General features: G+C 36.7%; 2 pseudogenes; one reads left to right on the forward strand and one right to left on the reverse strand.

Moving 5' to 3' along the window:
* Positions 1-1,813: 1,813 nt before the first annotated feature.
* On the forward strand, positions 1,814-11,990 carry LOC126782365 (UDP-glycosyltransferase 74E2-like; annotated as a pseudogene).
* Positions 11,991-12,092: 102 nt separating this feature from the next.
* On the reverse strand, positions 12,093-17,972 carry LOC126782367 (1-aminocyclopropane-1-carboxylate oxidase homolog 11-like; annotated as a pseudogene).
* Positions 17,973-18,431: the final 459 nt, after the last annotated feature.

The raw sequence follows: 18,431 nt of genomic DNA on the forward strand, positions 1-18,431 counted from the left end.
TGTTTCATGGTTTCTCAAATCTTGAAAAGGAATTGGAGACTTTTGAAATCTTGATTGGAATGATAGCTTGTTATACCTCTATAATATTTTGAGGTACAACGTATTTCTAATTATAACTTTTTGAACTAAAATCATAATTTTATTGAACGAAATTTACAACATTAAGAACAAGCTTGTACATGTATTTTTTATATTCACAAATAACAAAATAAATTAACTATATTAAAAACTATTTATTTATAATCTTGTAAAATGTTATAGGTAAAGTAATTACAACTAATAGAACTAAATTATCTAAAATATCACATTCTTTACCACAATGACAACAAACTCGTCGTGATATTAGTAAATTAGAGATATCACGTATATAGAGATACCTAAGAAAATTCTCTTGTTTGTTTGGGATACAAAGCTGCATGGTTACATGGTTTCTCAAGTACGTCTTACAAGAGGAAGGAGGTACGTAGATTCCAAAATCTTGATTGATTGTTTGGCGATCTGATCATATATATTTCCCACCACCGTGGAGCATATCAAACCATCAACAACGTCGTCGATGTGTTGGACGCTAATAACACCCATTTTGACATGTTGAAGCCACCAACTTATAAATCAAATCACACATGGAACAGTGCTCTATGTCAAGATATGTGTCCACATAAAATTTTGATCAATTTGTAGATAATTCCATTTCCAATTTTCAATGTATGGTTCTTTCTTCTTCAATACGTAGTTGGAAGAAGAAATGGTCCGGCTATTATGGATAGGGCGGGTCCAGAGGGTTGCAACGTACTTGAGGCGGCCTCCTCCGGCCACCAGCCTCTGCAGTCCGGCATACCTTTTTTTTTCCAATAATTATTACTGAAATAGCTAATATTATTTATTTTCTTGTTAATTGGTGCCATAAAATTCAATGTAGTGTAGCGGCATGCATGTGAACTGATTTTGAGGTTCATGTCAAGTATTATGTTCAAATCTCGTAGGCTTTAGTTTCTTACTTTTTTTTTTCTCTTATAGTTTCATTTACTAGAATTAGGTGTAATACGGGTGCATGAAATTTCTACATAAGATATGTTCACATAGGGGGATCCATGTAGATGGCTATCTTAAGCCCAGACGAAAACCTAATATATTTTTAAATGTTTACACCCTAATGTTTACACTTTGTTTCCTTGCAATTTTCTACACCTTTCTTCCTCTTCCTCTTTTCGTTAAAGTATTTTTTTTCTCATTTTTGTTCTAAATTTCCACTTTTTATTAGCATTTAGTTGAGCAAAAAAACTAAAACATTTCCTTATAATTTAGTTCTACACTTCAATTCCTCTCATGATCATTCCATTAGGTTCTAGGCCTTAAAAATATATATATATGTATGGAAGAATTTTTTTTTGGCACTTTTTATTAGGCCAATACGAGATCTTAGATCCGTCACTGCATGTTCATATGATTTTTTATGTGAGACCACGTATAAATTGTTTGCCTCCAGCTAGCCGCCAAAATTTTCATGACCGGCAAGATTACAAGAATAAGCATGAATCTGCAGTGATACGAAAACCATCTATTTGTTTGATATAAAAGGATAATCCCTTTATCCTTGTTTGTAATCTTTTGATAGTCACTTCCCCAGTAATGGACTCGGATCCGAGTCCCCCAGTAATATATCCTAGAAAAGTATAAAGCGAGCGGTGAATTATTGGACGTGCTTGTTTTGTGTTCTTGGTGTTTTCTCACCAGAAATTCTTCCATCTTCATATCTACCAGTCCTAAGGTCCCAAGTACTGCTCACCCTAGCTCTTTATAACACTTGCCAAACCATTTTCATGTAAACAGATAAATAATGGAGAGAACTCACAAAGCTCATTGTTTTAGTCCTAACCTATCCATCCCAAGGCCACATCAATCCCATGCTTCAATTTGCCAAGCTTCTCCATCACAAAGGACCCAAAGTCACACTTGTCACCACTGATTATCTCCTCAATACAATATTACAACTCCATGACGGATCGTGTAGGTGCAACATTGCCCTCGAGACCATTTCCGATGGCTTCGACGAGGGAGGGTACTGTACAGCAGAAAGCACATACGCTTAGTTGAAACGCTTTTGGGAAATAGGTCCGTTAACTTTAACTGACCGACCTCCTTGAGAGGATGTTCAGCTCTGAGAACCCGGTAGATTGTATTGTTTATGACGCCTTCATGCCTTGGTCTTTGGATGTTGCCAAGAAGTTTGGATCTTTGGGGCTGTGTTCTTCACTCAGTCTTGTGCTGTTGGAAATATATATTATCATGCTCACAAAGGACTGTTGAAGCTTCCTGTTAGTGGTGACGATGGGGAAGTTTTGATCCCAGGGTTGTAGCTGCCGCTTCAAGCTGTCGAGTTTCCGTCCTTCCTGTGCGCGCGTGATGCGGCTTCGTATCCTGCTGTGTATGATATGGTTGTAGGTCAGTTCGCTAATGTAGATGAGGCTGATTACGTTCTCTGCAACGCATTTTATGAGTTGGAACCAGAAGTAAGTAAAACATATATATATATATATATATATATATATATATACACACACACACACACACTCTGACACTCACAGAGTTTTGCATATATATACCGTATATATATGGATCGCTACATGATAGTACATACGTATCTTCATAATCTAGTAGTTAATTTACTTATATTTCAGTCTTATACAACATACTATAAATATATAATTTATTGTCCTCAATACTAAAATGATCAGAATTGCTACAACATGCTGTAATCATGTATGACAACTGATGTAAAAGTACGTAAGCAGTAAGCTGGACACACATCAAGTAATTTATAGGATCGGAGTGCATGTTGCTTAATTAATTGTTAGTTGCTTGTTATGTTAAGCAAGACGTACGTATACTTCAGAAACAATGGGGTAATATCATGAGTATAATATATATTGTAGGCAATATTTCAGTCTTATACTCTTATATTGGGGTGAGGAACATGTGAACTTCATCCAATTATATATATATATATATATATATATATATTGTGTACATGCTTATTAATTTACATGCTTTCAAGGTCTCTGGTATCAGAGCCGTAAGAGTTGTAAGTAATTAATTTCTGATTTTACACTTTTTAGTCCCTAGGTGATTTGCCTTGCCTCCTAGATGTGGATCTTAAGTCGATCTATTTTCTATTAACACTTGTCAATCCCCAGATGGTAGGCTTGCCTCCTAAGAGTAGATCTTGAGTTGTTTCTTTAATTATCTACTTATTGTGTTATTTGTTTGTCTCTGTTCCTATTCTTAAAATTAGAAATTTTCCATTATTTACTGGGTTTCTGGGTTTCTTTCTTCTCCAACCAAATAGTAAGTTTTTTCAGGTCCAAACAATAAGTCCTGGTGAGGCATGAGCGGAGCAAAGAAGATAGCTACTCTTAGATTCCAGTATTCTGAAGTCATTTTTCTATCGTTTTAAGTCTAGTATCAGATCCATTTCATCTGGCACAATGAGCAAACTTTTCAGATCCAACTCAATCTCTTCTCGAGGATCACAGATGTTGTTAACGAATAACATGTCGAATATCAGTCAAATGATAATATTGTTCTTAATGATTGGAACATACCTAAAGTACATACCAGTGAAATTTATCGGAAAAAATGAGATCTTGCATCTTGAACACCACATTAAATCAGTAGAACAAGTTTATGCCTTAAGTAACAACATGAAACCTGCCAACTTCTCAGTTTAGATTCAATTAAAAAGCATCAAAAAGATGGTCATCATTTCCTTCATATCGGTCTAGTTCAAATTGGTGTTAAGCCTTTGACAAGGTTTGGCCTTAATGCCCTCATTCTCTTATGCTTAAGAGACACAAGGTTTGCAGACTTCACTGACAATACCCTTGATGTAATCGAATCAAGCTTTTTTAATTGACTAGTTCACTTTAATTGTTTCCTAGATGTTTCAATCAGCCTAAGGAATCCGTAAATCCTAAAAGCATTAACTTTAGGATTACCATTTATTACTTAAACCTACCATTTCCTTGTAAGTTATGATGGAATCACTACTTATCTTTCTGATGAAACTGTCAAATTTAATTTTCTTTCAAATCCTAAAATCCACACTTTGAAAGCATTGCAAGAAAATTCTATTTCAAAAACTATTAATTGCATTCAAGCGAAAACCAAACAAATTGAATTTCTCAAAGATGAAATTAATTTCAAACAAATTGATAACCAACTTCAAGATTTTACACTTCAACAAAAAATTAAAAGTTTTGAAAAATAATAATTAAAGAACATTGTTATGAAATTCCAACAGATTTTTGGCATAAGAAAAAACATATTGTTTCATTACCCTACATAAAATACTTCAGTGAAAAATATATTCCTACCAAAGCTCGACCCATACAAATGAACCATGAAGTAATGGAATTTTGCAAAAATGAAATAATTGAATTACTCAGTAAATGAATAATTCGACCCAGTAAGTCACTTAGGTCTTGTCCCGTCTTTTACATGCAGAAAAATACTGAACTTAAAAGAGGTACTCCTCACCTGGTCAATAATTATAAACTATTAAACACAGTTTTTAGAATGGATTCAGTATCCTATCCCCAACAAAAGAGATTTACTTAATAGATTATATAAATTAGCTATTTACAACAAATTTGATAAGAAATCTGGATTTTGGCAAATCCAAATTAATGAAATGACGAATATAAAACTACATTTGTCACTCCATTTGGTCATAACGAATGGAATATAATGTCTTTCGGTCTTAAGAATGCTCCTAGTGAATTACAGAATATAATGAACGACATCTTCAACCATACAACCATTTTTCAATTGTCTACATTGATGACGTATTAATCTTCTCTCAATCAGTAGACCAACATTCGAAACACATTCACCAATTCTTTTCTCTCATAAAGAACAATGGGTTACTTGTTTCTGCTTTTAAAATAAAATTTGTCCAATCAAACATCAGATTCTTAGGGTTCAACATTTACCATCTTCAAATATAACCCATAGATCGAGTCATTCAATTTGCAGACAAATTCCCGGATGAAATTTTAGACAAAACCCAGCTGCAACGTTTCCTTGGGTAACCAAATTATGTTGCAGATTTTTACCAGAATCTCCGAAAAAAATGTAAACCCTTATTTGATAGGTTGCAAAAAAATCCCCATGTCTGCGCTCACATTCACACATCCATAGTTAAAAAAATTAAGAGTCATGTTAAAACCCTCCCATGCTTAGAAATTCATCTTCCTGATGCTTTTAAAATTGTTCAGACCGACACTTTAGATATCAGATACGACAACATTCTTAAACAACAATTTTCCCCTAGTCATCCTGAACAAATTGTTCGTTTCCATTCTGGAGTTGGAAGCATACCCAGTCAAATTATAGTACTATTAAAAAAGAAATTTTATCAATTTTTTATGCATCAGTAAATTTCAAGATGATTTATTAAACAAAAAAATTTAGTCAGAGTTGATTGTAAGAGTGCAAAAGATGTTTTCGAAAAAGATGTTCAAAATATTGCTAGTAAGCGGATTTTTGCTAGATGGTAGGGAATTTTAAGTGTTTTTGATTTTGAAATTGCATTCATCAAGGGCGGTGACAATCACATTCCAGATTTCATAACTAGAGAACTTTTACAGGGATCTTCATCATGCAGCTAGCCTCGGCCGTCCGACAGGGAAATACATGAAAATAAATGTCAATCCTACAACACCAATAGTAAATCTTGCAACATCATCTCCAATCAAAACAAAAATTATTAAGTCAGAAACTTCTGAATTATCCACCAGTTTAGTCTGTCATACATGTCATTCCTTACTACCAATTACCAATAAATACAGTCCATTGGGTACTACTCTTAGTCATTTCAAACCAAATTATCAGTTAACACTAGTTAGTTCATTTGACCCTTCAAGTCTGATTACCCCAATAAACTCCTAGTCTTTATTAATAGAAAGTCATCCTCTTATCAACTAAGGATACATGATTTCTGCTTTTTTGTTGAGTCTTCTCTGAGTCATTTAAAATCTCCTACCGCCATAGTAAAAGTCTTTTTTTTGCCCAAATTGTCATTATCCTTTTGGTTAACCCTTATCATTTTATAGAGATATTTTATATAATACTCAGTTAATCTCTGTTAACTCAATCAAAGACTCCAATAATCTAAATAAGACATTGTACCATTCCCTTTACATTAAACAAATTATCTCTTTATCACAGTGGGGATAAACCCCCTACACTCCTCACCAATCATTCGCATGCACTTACCATGAGTATATTGATGCATGGTACAAAATATTCATCTTCCACAGAGGATTTCAATCACTCTTGGTTCCTTAATTTTGATAAGAATTTCAAACGACAATTCCCTTTGTGGTTTGGTGAATGGTGGGAGTACCAAGGAGCATTATGTGATCTCATTCCCCCAGAACTTTAAAATTTAGTCACCAAATTCTATGAACTAGTTCCCCATTCAAAATATGAACAAAATTTCACTACTACACTTTTATTCGTGTCCAAATATAAAATCCTTTGGATTATGAAATGACGTTATGAATTACACGACATAAATGTCGTCTCCCAAATTTTCTTAGTCAAATGGTGGGACAAATTCAAGACAGAAAGAGTCCTAGAACAATTCACTAAAGAATTTTTAGCCATATCTCAAACACCAGTCACTACACAATCCCCAATTATTGTCCAGTCTTCTTCCACATCAGTAATTTTGGCTCTCCAGCCTTATACGACCTCTCCAATCAAGGCCCAACTTGCTCAAAGAAAATCACTTCAAGCTCAGCCTCCTTCAGTCTAGGCCCAACTTGCTCAGTCATCTTCCAGCTCAATCATCTTCCAGCTCAGTAACTTTCAGAGAGCATGGATGAAAGAGGGAGACTACTATTACTATGAAGGTTGAGCCTGGACTGAAGGAGGTCGAGCTTGAAGTGATTTTCTTTGAGGTATTCAGCTCTAAGGTCAGGATTATCAATTTTACCAATTAAATCAATTAATAATTCTTCTTGTTTATAAAGAACATTAATTATTTTACAACAAGCATCCTCACAAACAAAGGTTATGTTTGGAGAAGAATGATTTTCCGATTCATCAGAGGTGTAATCAGAATTTGTGGAAATGACATTGTCTGTGCTTAAATTATTATTCAGAATATGTATTTCTTAATTCGAGTACTTTGATTAGGTTTTCTTTTTTAACTGGAGTAAGTGTTAATTGATTTATTGTAGTTTTTACTGGACATTCGTTTACAAAAAGACCAGTTTTATGAAATTTAAAACATTTAGTTTTACTTTTATCAAAAGATTTACTTTTAGAGTGAGGGTTTGATTTTTTGGTCCAATTTGTTCATGGCATGTTTTTTGAATAAAATTTGTTTGATTCAAAGCTTTCTCTTTTATTGAAATAAGGTTTGTGATGACTAAATCTTTTCTTCGAATAATAAGGAATGAATTTCTTGTTTGACTTTTTCCTTCTTTAGGGAGGCAAATGGGGTAAATCATATTGTTCACAAAAATTGCCTAACTCAAATTTAGCGATTTTTTTTTTCAGATTTTAATCAGGAGGTTAATTTCATATCAATACAAATGTTCATTCATTCTTTTTGAATAACATTAATAATGTTCTCATAAGTTAATGAATCATGTTTCGTTACTGAGGACTTGTCTGATTTTGTATATGAAAAGTTAGGGAAGACCATTTATAAATTTTTCTTTCCAAAATGGCTAGTTACTATCATCTCGAAGCATTACTCTAGAGATAAAAACATCTTTGTACCATTTGTAAATCACTCAAAGTTGGACATTTTAAATTATTGAGCTGGTCAAGAATTCTGGAAGTAATATGACTCAGAGTGCCTATGAAATGATGAATGATTGTATAAAAATGGTATTTACAGCATCGGAAAACACCCATGCCGATATGTTCATTCAAGACGGGGGTATCATCTTCTTCGCATAAAATTGCGTGTTTAATGTCTGATCTTGCAGTAGAAGTGAGATGTTTTTCCCACCAAGAATGAAGCATTATTGTGGAGCCGAAGGAAAGAATGTCAACAATTTCAGACTATATGAAATTATGATTTGTGACAGTTATAGGCACCCATAGACATATGATGTACTTTATTTAATATTTCTTGTTCTGATAATTTGTCTATGTTCTGATAATTTGTCTATGTTCCATTCATATGTTTTATCAGAAGAGATTGAAAATTGCCAATTGGAGTGGTTATTGAGCTGAATATCGACTCGGAGAGGACGTTCAATCCAATTTTTGAAGTGTTTTTTTCTTTGGGCGCATTATTCGGTCAATTTTCATGGTTTGAAATGCCTTATCAATTTGGGAAATTACACTAGAATCATTATCTGAAGAGGAATCAGAATTTGAATTTTGTTGTATATTGATTATTGCGATTCTATTAGTGCTGGTCGTAGCAGTTGGCTCTTTTTCAAAGCTTTCAACATTTTCTCTATTTTTGAAAGTGATGAATTTGTTGGTGTGAGAGTAGGTTTACTGTTGAAATGAATTATAGGAGATACTGATTTGAGCTGAGGTAAAATGTTGACTTTTGATGCAATATGATCAATTTTCGTTTCTATTTTATCCAATTGATCTCCAATGGTTATTAAGCTTTGGTTAGTATAATTGTTTTGTTCAAAAATATTTTTTACATCTGGATTGTTGTCTTTAACTTTCGGATCTTCAGTATGGTTTTTGAAAGGTGAAGCCAAGTGTGGAACTGAAAGATGATGAAAAAAATTGTTTCAACAGCAGGATCACTAGAGCTAATAGAGATGGTTTTAGTTTGCTAGTTTGTTTTTGTTAAAATTTGAACATGCTTATGTTCGTTTAATTGATCTAAAAAATCAAAGAAGAATATTTCAGATTTTGTTTCGAATATAAATGCTTTACATTCATGAAATAATTGTTTTCTTTGAATTTTCGAAAGGGAATTTTATCTTAGAGAGATTTCTTCTAAATGTGTTTTATTCAGAGGATAAATGTGTGTCTAATTTGTGATAATTTATTTCAAAAATGGTTGGGTGAGTACGTTGATTTGAGGATTCTCTGGATGGGTTACTGAGAAGTCATAAGCTGTTGGAGAAGTAGAAGAAGTTTGTCCTTCTACTGTATTATTTTGATTTTCAACTTCAGTATAATTTGGGTAACTGACTTGAGAAGTAGTTCTTATGTTGTTAATCCTTTAGTTTTGTACATGTTCTTCTAAATTTTTTAATTCTAATGTCTTTGATTACATTATCAAGTTCACAATCGCGGTCTCGCCTAGAAATTGTGTCTGCAGTGGTTGAACCAGCAAATGAATGTCTAGCTGTTGCAAATGAATGCCTAGAAGATTCCAATTTCTTAGATTCTTGGTGTTCTCTTGAATTTTGAAAATTGATTCTTATTGTCTGATACAATCCAAATCAGATAGACTATGTTGTGCGTTTACTGGTTGGTTTTCATTAGTGAGAGACCATTCAGTTGGTAGATGGATATATGTCCATCTGATTGTTTAAGAAATGTTGATATTGGCAGTATCTTAACTGCTTTGGATTAGAAGAGTATGTTTTTTTGGGCTTTTACTAATGGCTTGAAAGTTCACATTGGTTCTGGTGACTTTGTAATGCATTCGATAGATTAAGGCTAAAGGTTGGTTTCTTTCAAGGATGTTGTAACATGAAGTTTTGATATTTAGGGTTAATGCTTTTAGGATATGGGGATCGTTTAAACCGATAGAAATTTTTGGGGAAACAATTGAAATGGACTGGGCCATTAAATAGACTTGACTCAATTAAACAAAGGGTACTGTCACTGAAATTAGTAGATCTTGCTTCTCTTAAACATAGGAGAATAGAGGCATTAAGACTCTTCGTGTCAAGGGTTTAACACCAATTTAGACTAATCCTATATGGAGGAAATTATAACCATTTTTTGTGTGTTTTTTGACTGACTGTGGACTGAAAAACTGACAAGTTTCATGTTGTTTATTTAAGGCATAGACTTGCTCTACATATTTAATGTGGTGTTCACCTCTAAATGAAGAGAGATTCCATTGTTTTCTATAAATTTCATTACTGGGAACTTTTGGGATGTTCCAATCATGAATATCACTATTATCATTTGACTAAAATTTGATTTGGTCTTCGTTAATTATATCTGGAATCCTATTCAGGGATGAACTAGACGCTCTAGAAGAAGAGATTGAGTTGGATCTAAAAAGTCTACTTATTGTGTCAGATGAAAAAGATCTAGATCTAGACTTAAAAGGTAGAAAATGACTTCGAATTACTAAGGCCTAAGGGCTACAATCTTCTTTGCTCCGCTCATGTCATTCCTATGACTTATTGTTTGGACCTGTAGACTTACTGTTTGGTTTGGAGAAGAAGATAAACCAGAAACCCAGCAAAAAGAAGAAATGTTCTAAATTTAAAGAAAAAAAACAGAAACACAAGAAAATAACACAATAAAAATATAAAGAAGCAACTCAAGAGCCACTCCTAGGCGGTAGTCCGCCACCTGGGGATTGAGAAGAGTTAACAAAAAGATAGATCGACTCAGTGACCACACCTAGGAGGCAATGCCTCCACCTGGGGACTGAAGACTGTCAAAATAAAAATTAGTGATTATTTACGTACAACTCTTACGGCTCTAATACCAGCTTAATATATATATTCTTGGACATCATTACTCTTAAGTATTCTCTTATAGCTTAATTAAGCTTGCTCTAAATATGTATAGGTAGTAGATTGGATGTCGAAGCTTTGGCCATTGAAGACAGACCAACAATACCATCCATGTACTTGGACAACCGACTCAAAGAGGAGAAAGATTATGGTATCAATCTCTTCAAGCAAAATCATGATGCCAGCATGAAATGGCTCAATGAACAGCCGAAAGCGTCTGTTGTCTATGTGTCATTTGGTAGTGCAGCAGAACTTGGAGCTGAGCAAATGGAGGAACTGGCTCGGGGGTTGAGGAGTAGAAAAAGCAATTTCTTGTGGGTGGTTAGGGAATCAGAAGCGGGCAAGATCCCGCAGGTTTCGTGGAAGAGACATCTGAGAAGGGCTTGGTAGTCTCCTGGTGTCCCCAACTGGAGGTTTTGGCTCATGAAGCTCTTGGCTGCTTCATCACACATTGCGGTTGGAACTCCACATTGGAGGCTTTGAGTTTAGGGATTCCATTGCTGGCAATGCCACAATGGACTGATCAAGGCACGCATGCCAAGTACATCATGGATGTGTGCATGGGCGGATCTAGCGTAAGGCTTGCATGGGCTGGAGCCCTTGCAAGTTTTTCCTATATATCTTACTACCCCAACACATATAAACAACATGATGTCTGGTCAAGTTGGTTTGTTAATTTTATCTTCTCCACCACTTTCCTAGTTCGAATCTCAGTAAAGAGATTTGTGTTATTTTTTTATTTTTATGTTTTTTTCCATGTTTTCTTCTTCTTATTTTCATTTTTGGTTCTTCTGTTACCTATTTGTTCTTATTTTTTTCTCCATTTTTTATTATGTTCCTTTATTTTATAATGTTATTCATTAGTTTTTCTCAAAATTTTCTGAAAGTTTTTGCTCTTTTTTCTCATTTTGTTCTCCCATTATTTCTTTTAAGTATAATATTTTATTTATTTAAATGTATTTTTAAATTTTAGAGAGCAAAATTACCCGCAAAAAAAAAATTTGAGCAAGCCCTACCACATTTTACATCCTAGATCCGCCCCTGGATGTGTGGAAAATTGGGCTTAGGGCTTCAGCTGATGAGAAAGGAATTGTAAGGAAAGATATAGTAGAACATTGTATAAGTGAAATGATTGAAGGAGAGACAGGAAAAGAGAGTAGAAGGAATGTTATGAAATGGAAAGGAGTGGCTAGAGTGGCTGTGGCTGAAGGTGGAAGTTCTGACAAAAACATTGATGAATTCATCGCAAGAGTAGTACAGTATATGCAGCTAGCCCTAGCTAGCTAACTTGCTTTGAGTTTGTTTTTATATTTTATTTCTTAAAGTTTTGTTGTGCTATTCTGAACAAGTGCGCAGTACGTAAGTTCTAATATGAACCTTGTTTGTATGTTAGGCTAGCACAGATACTCTTGGACATTCTCTCTTTGCCAACACTGCGATCAACGCTTACGAACTTATCATTTGAGATTATCTGCACAAAACACACATTATTGATCACAAATTAACAACGAAACAGCTGCATGCTTGGAAGATCTACCTATATATACGCACATGCATGGCACGTAAAATATATTAATAGCTATCACTGAGAACTGGATCATTCAATTTTATGTTATTATAAGAGAGCTAGCTTGTTGGAACATATGCGTGTTTAGATTATAGAGGGTCACGGCTTATTGCCTGCATGAGATATCCAATGTTGAGGACAGGCCGGCCCAAAGTGATCGAGGGCCCTGTGCGAAATGCAAATCAGTCCCGTATAAATGAATGAGGGAATGAGTTAATAAGGAGGAAAAAAAGGAAAAAAAAAACACAAACCCGTATCGAACCCCCAACCTTGTTGCCGCTCTAATTCTAAAAGCTAGCATGTAGCCAATCCACCAACCACTTTGTTTGGTTATAAATGGATCATGCTTAGTATATGTCCAATAGCTTATTTCTACTGAAAAAAAAAAAAAGATTTGCAGGCCCTTGTCGGCCGGAGGGCCCTGTGCGGCCGCACCTCCTTAACCGTCCCGGGGCCGGCACTGGTTGAGGATCAGAGATCCAGGTACAGGAAGAACATCAATCCACCGCAAAACTTGAAGTCCGCCGCCAATGTGATTGTAATAACTCTATTTTTTCCCCTCTCTCCGCACGCACAGCTTCAGAGGTGAATTTTTTTTTTCTGACCCGAACCGACTTTTCCGGCTGACTCCGGCGGTTTCAAGCGACCGAGCCAACCCAGATCGCTTCGTCTCCTCCTTGCGCGCCTCCCTGTGGTGGTGGATCGTGGAGTAACACGCCGGTTTCCACGCATCGAAACCCGGAAGTCAACCCGGAAACCCGACGGTGACCCGGTTGTGTTCTTCAATTTTCCTGCGAGTTTAGGCTTCACCACCGGTCTCAAACTCCTTGCTTCAACATCGTCAACAACCCATGCAAAGGTTTTGAGCTAAATCCAAGAATAGCTTCAACTTGTCCTCTATTTCCTTGATCAGTCATATCATTAAGAGTTTTTACTGTTGAACTAAATAGTTCAATTAAACTCCTAATAGAATGAAAATGTGAGCTCCATCGAGTAGGACATGCTCGTTGCAAAGTGCAAAGTTGGTTACTACCACTGCTTGTTTGAAGTTCCCCACAAGCTACCAAATTAGCAATTTCCTCTATTCTCACATCTTTTAATGATGAATGCCTCTTAGCAGAAAAATCAACAAAATTCACAATTAAGCTCAAAGTTTGAAAGAATTGCCAAATCTCTTTAACACCTTGAGCTGTAGCATTCAAAGCCAACTGCAAACGGTGAGCAAAACAATGCACAAAATATGCATAAGGACACTCTTCAAGAAATAATACTTGCAACCCATTATAAATCCCTCGCATATTACTAGCATCATCATATCCTTGACCTCTCATGTTTGAAAGGTCTCAACTCCTAAGTGTGATCAATCACTTTAATTTAGGAATTATGAGTTTTTTAAGATTATGGGAAACAAAGAAGGGAAAAAAGACAGAGAGGAGAGGAAGAACACGGAGAAAAGAAGAAAAAAAGGTCGTCTGTGTGTGAAATTTGAGATGTTGGTGTGAGAGAGAATTGGGTGTGGGTGGGTGTAGGTGTAGGTGTGAGTGATAGGATTGAGTGTGGGAGAGAGTAGGGAAAGAATATGGAATGCTCCAATTAAAAAATACTAAAATTAATACTAGTTTTTTTTTGTTTTCTGATTGGGTTGGGGATGCTTGAGCATCCCCTCCTTACATAGAGGATCCGCCCCTGGTAAGAACTCGAACAAAGAAATTTCAATTCTAGGGTTCTTGATTTGAGATTTTTCGAAAATTCTGAAATTAGAGGTTTTAAGCTTTGATTTAGACTTTGTTGTGAACTAGAAAGTTGTTAGGAATGTCATTTAGATTGTGGTGGTGAAATTTAGTGATCATTGGTGGTGATCGGAAAATAGCGGTGGCACGTGAACAGTAGATGTAAAATAGTGTCCATGAATAGTGTTATGTGAACAGTAATTGTGCATAGTGTTCTGTAAAATTTGTGAACCCGAACAGTGTTCTGTGAAAACAATAAACACGAACAGTGTTTTATGAACAACATTTAGCTGTAAGGAAATCGTCACCTGATATTTTACGTATCGTTTTCTAAGCATTTTATCATGTTATTAGGTGACCGACGAAACGAGTGAGGGAATTAATTTCAGTGTCGTGGAAGTTGCACGCAAGAAATAAGGTGGGTAAAGCTCACAATGATCATCATGATCGAAATAGTGATATAATTATTGAATTTAGTTTGAGTTGTTACCATAGTCGTTGCATCACTAGTTTATAAAAATTATTTTAAAAAAAATATTTTGGTTTAAATTCGTGAACTTGATCATCTACGGTTCATGGGTAAGTGAAACGCTATTTTAATAAATGATTTGAAAATATTTTAGTGATTATGGGCTATGGTGAATGTGAGTAAATCTCGATATGGTGAATGTGAGTAAATCTCACTATGACGAGTCTACTCTTGGCGGTGACTCATAGTTACGTTTTTTTGTTAAAAATCGAACTATGACATGTATATGATATATTGGGTTGTGTATGAGTATAAAATGGTAAATATGATACATATATATGAGTTGCTATATTATAACTGTCACGGTCTTATTTCCAAATGAATTATAATGTAGCAACTATATTTATTTTATTTGAGCAAGAGTAGCTTTGTTGTAGTACAATAACATGGGTGGATTGTTATTGTACGTGGTTTTAACATTGAGTCTTATTTCCAAATGAATTATAATGTGACAACTATATTTATTTTATTTGAGCAAGAGTCGCTTTGTTGTAGTATAATAACATGGGTGGATTGTTATTGTACGTGGTTTTAACATTGAGTCTTGTTAAAACGTTTTCTGCCTTCAGACGTGTTTTTTCTGTCTTCAGACGTGTTTTTTTTGTCTTCGGACGTATTTTTCTATCTTCAGACGTGTTGCCAGTATCAGAACCAAGCCTTGGCCGGGTGACAGTTACGATTCAGTTAGATCTCTAGTCTGTCTGCCGGTGTACTGCATGAGGGATAACAGATGGGTTGCATGGGTCTCATAAGTACCTATATTTTTTAGTGACATTGGGTACAGATGGGCTGCCCAGTGTCTGTTGGTGTACTTCATGAGGGGTAACAGACGAGTACCTGGGTCTCATGAGTACCCATGTTTTACATGATTTTAGGTAACCAGATGGGTTGCCCAATGCCTGTCGGTGTACTGCATGAGGGGTAACAGATGGGTTGCCTGAGTCTCATGAGTACCCATGTTTTTAAATGATTTTGGGTAACAGATGGGTTGCCCAGTGTCATATGAGTACGTTTGTCTTTAAATGTTATTTGACATATTTCCTTTATATGCGATGTGTGTTTACTTTTGGTTTACTCATACAGGCTGAAAAGCTTACCAGGTTCGTGTTTATAATCTCGGTGCACCAATTCGATGGTGTAGGGGATAGTTCTGCAGGTGGGGATTAGCAAATTCGGAAAGTTTACTCTGAAGATTTTTTTCTTCTATTTGTGGTGAGGATTGAGTGAATTTTACATTTCCATTGGTTATAATATTGAAGTATAAACTGTTATGTATTATTCAAGTCGACTGAGTCATGTTGTGGACTCAGTTTCGATACACTGTTATGATAAGATGATTTCAATATATTTAAAATTGTTTTAGAATTTTCATGACTTTGAATTCGAATTTTTATCATTTGAATTTCGAGACTGTGACAGTGATCTTGAAGTAGAAGTGTTATATATGAAAGTGCCATCAGAGTGTTTGGATGTGCCAATAGTGAGCTCAGTGTCACGTCCCTATTTTAGGAGTGTCGATCATGGGCGTCGCTGGTTGAAAGAACATCAAGCATATGTGGGATTTGCTCCAAGATTCAATGTGTAGGAGATATATGGCTGCTCCTTCCGAGGGATTTAGGCATGCCGACCCGGTTAAATTCGGAGAGCTTGTCGCTAGTCGAGGACTTAACGTCAAAGAAGCGAGTTGGCCGCCCTACACACCAGTGTATTGCCCCGTTGGATAAGGCTGGCTCCATGGGGATGGAGCTCCGCATGGACCAAGTGTGGCAGCTGAATGGCTAGGTCCGTGACAAGTGGTATCAAAGCCTCCTCAACATCGATGTCGTTGTGTTCGCCAAGCGCTCACACGTGTCGCCAAGATACGGGGGCTCCGCGAGGGAGTTGAGTAGGCAGGGTCGCCTCCAGGGGAGGACCGGACGAGAAGATCCGTGGCAAAGTCCAGGACAAGAGAGATTCGACGCGAAGTCATTGTTGGGTGTGCGATCTTTGGGAACTCCTTTTCGTCGCTCTAGGCATCGCGGGCGTACAAGGGATGCGCGGGCCGCAAGTGAGGATGCTGTGTAGGAGGACGTACACCAAGTTTGGTGGGGGAGGATGTCATGTCCCTATTTTGGGAGTGTCGATCGTGGGCGTCGCTGGTTGAAAGAACATCAAGCATATGTGGGATTTGCTCCAAGATTCAATGTGTGAGAGATATATGGCTGCTCCTTCCGAGGGGTTCAAGCATGCCGACCCGGTTAAATTCGGAGAGCTTGTCGCTAGTCGAGGACTTAACGTCAAAGAGGCGAGTTGGCCGTTCTACACACAGGTAGGGATCTAGAGCCGATCCCCTGATGAGCCCAAGGCACGGCCAAACCAGTGTATTGCCCCATTGAATAAGGCTGGCTCCATGGGGATGGAGCGCCGCATGAACCAAGTGTGACAGCCGAATGGCTAGGTCCGTGACATCAGGCTCAGGACATGGAGGATAGTAGTACGTGCTCAACAATGAGATGCTCTTTTGCGCAGTTCAAACCGATAAGATGGTCAGACTTGAGTCCAAGTGCCTCAGATAGTGATTAATTCAAACAAAGTGAGACCTAATTTCTGTACCTGATCCGAATAATCCATAGTTATATCCCTGCAAGATGAAGAGCACGTTGATTAATTGATTTTGTTAGAGGCACATATATGTAGATGTCTGATCATATATGGATTACATATACGGATATACCTGCAAATCAAGGCAATTCTTGGGGATCAAGCACTACAAAACAACACATGACACATATCATAATGATCATATGTAGCTTATTTGTGGCTTTTAGTCTAGTGGTTTTTTCCTAAATGAGGAGTGATGTGAGTTTTAGGGAATGTGGGTTTTAGGAAAATACCATATGACTAAAAAGCCACAAATGAGCCGCATATGATGTGAGCTCTTTGTTGATATTTTTTTTGTAGTGAAAAGGCTCAGGAGCCATGTCACAAAAAACAAGCTGTCCCTCCAAGCACCAAATTAACCTCGACTCGTACAAATTATAGCTACTTAAAATTTGACCTTCCTCACTGGATCCCTAGTACAGTACTCGCCTTCACCTCCCTCGACAGCACATGAAACGCAGGCATCGCGTCGATCATCTCCTCCAGCACTCTCTTGGGTATCCCATGGTTAACCACGTGAAAGAATCCCACATTCTCCGCCGTAAGACGGATATCTTGGATGACCTTATCGGACTTTCCGGCAACTTCACCAAGGTCAACTCACCGTCCACGACCGGAATATTGAATTGGTGATGGCCAGTTGGTTTGCCGAAACTTGGGGAATTCCTCGGCTGAGGGATGTTTTTCCCTGCAGATGAAAATGGATGGGACTTTGATGATTATTCCATCATCACCTCTGTAGATTCATCAAAGGCCTTTAGCTGTTGCTCACGTTCTTGAGTATTGGCTATTTTCTTGTGCATAAGAAATGTAAGATCTTTGGCTATAGCTACCTCAAAATGCAGAAGCTCTTGTTTATGGCATTCATACGTAATACCGCATGTGCATGGATTTCTAAGATCTTTGACTGTTCTACCATGATATGATGTGTCTTGGTGATCGAATACTAGAATATTTTGTCCACGGAAGGCTAACGTTTGTGACGGTTTCCCATCTCTTTGTAAGTTTCTAACTGGTTAGGAACTAGCATGAGGTTCCAGAGTCCAGATCGACGTTGGGAGCAATTAATAAATTTCCCAAACGTACTCATGTTAATTGACTAAGATAACGAAGGTAAGTTCATACAATTGATTACACTGAACCAACATACCTACAAAAATGAATCTGGAGACTACAAAACAGAGACAGATGCATACCTGCCCGGCCAGAGGAAAACTGCTGGGAGGCAACTAATTAAGGAACAAGCTAGGAAGATGAATGGC

The sequence above is a fragment of the Argentina anserina genome, chromosome 2 (assembly GCF_933775445.1).
Source record: "Argentina anserina chromosome 2, drPotAnse1.1, whole genome shotgun sequence".
NCBI lineage: Eukaryota > Viridiplantae > Streptophyta > Magnoliopsida > Rosales > Rosaceae > Argentina > Argentina anserina.